Source organism: Lucilia cuprina, chromosome 4, assembly GCF_022045245.1.
Source record: "Lucilia cuprina isolate Lc7/37 chromosome 4, ASM2204524v1, whole genome shotgun sequence".
In the NCBI taxonomy this organism is placed as follows: domain Eukaryota; kingdom Metazoa; phylum Arthropoda; class Insecta; order Diptera; family Calliphoridae; genus Lucilia; species Lucilia cuprina.
Window position 1 is genome coordinate 13,566,708 of NC_060952.1, and position 4,052 is coordinate 13,570,759.

The window sequence follows — 4,052 nt, forward strand, 5'->3', positions numbered from 1 at the left end:
TTTTTTTTTTTTGAACATTCCGATGTTTTTAAGTATGTATTTGCAAACAGTAATTCTCTGGAGAAATCTTATATTTCATGTTAAAAATGTCAATGCTTTTTTTGTTACCTTTGTAACATGTTCACTGAATTAAAATTTATATAGATATTCATTTAGTTCTTGACATGTATGTATGTAAATATGGAATAACAAACGAATGTCATACAGTAAAATAAAGAACCAATTTAAATGACCAAATCGTATGGTTCAGTAAGTCAATTGGAATTTATTCTGACGTTTCTTACTATAACTAGAATTCTTAAAATAAATACAACAAATATGTTTATCTATGAATGTACATACACTCAGAAAAAACACATGGTTCGACATGGTTACTAAAAATATATGTCCAATTCACAATCAGTATTGTACGGTTGTATCGTAGTATGTCGTAATATTTTATTATTGAATTGTTTTTGTTTCAAAAAATTTTATTTGAAAATTTTTTATGACTTACAACGCCACAACGATACGACATCGATTGTGAATTGAACAATACTGTGTTCACTGTAACAGTATATTGTTTTAAAATACATAAAATAGTTATTTAAGTGAGGTTTAAACAATATATAAGTTATTGTAAACATTTTCATGTATGCACCGAAAAAGTTCTCAGTAGTTTATTTTCAATTAATATGTTTTTCTCTTTCTTTAATTTTTATTTTAACAAATTTTTATTTGTCTTAATTATATCGTTGTTTAAAACTTAAGTGTACAATTTTTATAAAGTTTTTAATTGATTCAATTAATTTTTTGATTGGTTGAACAATATTCTGGCCTTATTTTCTATTTCAGTTTTTTTGCAAAATAAAATTTGCGGCATATAATATTCAACTTTCTTGACAACTTATGAAACACTTTATATATTCAATTGTGACAATAAAGTGATATTTTTTGTAAGTGCTGAACTAATTGTTAAAGGTCGAGTATTCCTTTAATATTGTGTGTAATCGATTAATAATTTGATCTTTACCAAACTGTTTAATTCATTTGATTAATAAATTAACAAAAAACTAATTTTATATTTATTAGATATTTAACTTATACAATTGATGAATAAATCAATGTTAAATCTTGTTATACCCTTCACCACTTTAGTGGGGAGGGTATATTGGGTTTGTGCTGATGTTTGTAACATACAAAAATATTCGTCCTATACCCACCTTAAAGTGCACCAATGTCCGTCCGTCCGTCTGGTTGGCTGGCTGTCATTTAAACCGCAAGGTACAGGCCGCGATTTTCAAGATAATTGCATAAAATTGCACGCAAGGACGATGCCTATTGAAAATGGTTAATATCGGTCCATTATTTCGACTAGCCCCCATACAACCGTACCCCCCAAATAGGGCCTTTGGATTTATAATTAATTTAAATGATCTATTATGTCAACTAAAGTCGAGAAAAATTAGTTTTATAGAACTCTAAATGACACTACCGATTTTGATAATGATCGGGTTTCACTTGACCCAAGCCCCCATACAAACTCCTCTTCAGAAAATAATTGATAATTGGCGGTACAGTAATATTCAAATGTGTTTATTAATGTTCAAATATAAATCGTGTCAATAAACAACAAGCAACAATAGTTTATATTTTATGTAGTTTTTTGTCTCTCCGCCCTCTTAAAAATATCTCTTTTTTGCCAAAAAAAAGTAAAAATATTCCGATATAAAGTTAAAAAAACAAACCAAATGCTTTATTATTTTAAATAATCCCCATTTTTAACATACATACTGTATGGTGTAGGGTATCATATGGTCGGCTACGCCCGACTATACATTCATACTTGCTTAATATATTTGAAAATTATTTGGGGGGATCTTAATATGTGCTGGATGAAAGATAATTATACATCTTATGAAAAATACTTGGAAAACATTTGCTCTATTTATTGCTGATAATAATATTTATATTATTTTTTTACCAACTATTTAAACTAAGACCAAAATAGAAAAACAAATTCGAAATTCTTCTGTAAAACGATTTCTGCATTTTGATAACCATCATCTAAATAGATAGAGGGTGTATTTTAATAAGATAGAGGGTGTATAGAATACATTGAAATTTTAATCGCAAACTTACTAAAACGACTTACCTATATCCTTCTGTCTGGCTGTTGACGGTGGGAAAGTTTCTCAAATATTCTCTATTGATAAAGTTTGGTTGGTATTGAAAATAAAAAATATTAGTCAAGGATTTCCCTTCTGGTTTCTTTTCGGCAACTGTTACGAACTTGTCCTGAAATATAGATTTCACCAATATTTACTTTTAGCGATATATACGACGTGCACCTCAAAAGAACGACAACACTAACCAGGAAAAGGCAAAATCTAAAAGTCATCCCTTTGGGCTACAGGTTCTCGTGGTTTTCTGGTTTGACCCCAAGTCACATCTTTTCAAGGACAGATGTGACTTGCATTCACATAAGGTAACATGTTCCATTCACATAAGGTAACATGTTCCAGGGTAAACAATCAATTCACAAACTGTTTAGATGAATCGGTTTAGAATTGACTATCTATTTACCATCTTATATCCAAAATTATAAGTATTTTAATTAAAAAATTTAAGTGAATCTGAAAACAAAAAAAATGTAAGGACACAAAATACACAAGGCATCTAAACCAACAGACATCTAAACATACATAACGAAAAACACAGAAAAACAAAAACAAAAATAACAACGCAATGACGCCAACAGCATCCAAACCAGTATTGTTGTTGCTTTTATAACAATTTTTTGATGTAATTTTCAGAGGTTGTCTCGGATTTTTGCCCATATCTCCGTTATTTACCGACCGATTTTGGTGATTTTAAATAGCGATCTTCTCGAAAGCATGTCTAATAGAATTATTGAAGATTCGGACCTCGCCGATATATGGGGTCCTCTAAAAACTGATTTCAACAGATAGACAGACAGACGGACAGACAGACAGACAGACAGACAGACGGACAGACAGACGGACATGGCTTAATCGACTCCGCTATCTATAAGGATCCAGAATATATATATACTTTATAGGGTCGGAAAATTATATTATAGAAATTAAAAACGGAATGACAAACTTATATATACCCTTCTCGCGAAGGTGAAGGGTATAATAATGACCAACTAGATATTACTGCTATAAAATTTAACTGAAAGCTATACTATTCATCTAACAAATACTAGAATGAGTAGTTGTTAACAATTTTTCATAAACTTTTTCTATTGTTTTTGTACAGTTTTTTATATATTTTTTTCGTGTAGAATGTAAAAAAAGTTAACAAGTATAACATGAATAAAGGAAAACATTCGAATAGTTTTGGAAAAAATAATACTTGAGGAAAAACAAACTGAGAAACGAAAACGAAAGTTTTTTAATTTAATTATTAATGATTCTATAAAATAAATGAAAACAGCTTTCTTTTCATTTAATAGTTAAGATGTTGGAAGTAATATTGTTTCAAGTCTTTTTTAATTTTTTTTTCTATACAAACAACTAAAGTAATAAAAAATAATCTTTATTGTAGCAAATACTTATGTAGTAAATGTTTATATAAAATAAAGAATTGTGTGAATAAATATAAAAATATTATCATTATATAATATTTCTTACTCTTTTTCATATAAAACGAAGTAAGATTTTTTAGACAGGCTTGCCCACCATATGACACTTTACATCAGTGATTATGTTAAAAATTTTGATTATTTTTTTTTATTTAATAGTAAAGCATATAATTTCATTTTTACTTAATTTAAAAATAATTTAACAATTTGTTGAAAATGCGATAAAATTATAAAATTTCATGAACTTATATTGAAAAATACGACCTGAAGAGTGGACACATACACGGACGAACAAAACTACAGACGGCCTGAGAGACGGACATATAGTAAAACCGATATTTCTGCATCTAACAAACTTCAGCACATTCTCATAATACCCTTCCCACTACAGTGGTACCCTACACCACCAAAAATTTGTGAATGAGTTTTTTTACAGGAAAAAATGAAAAAACAAGAGTAGACA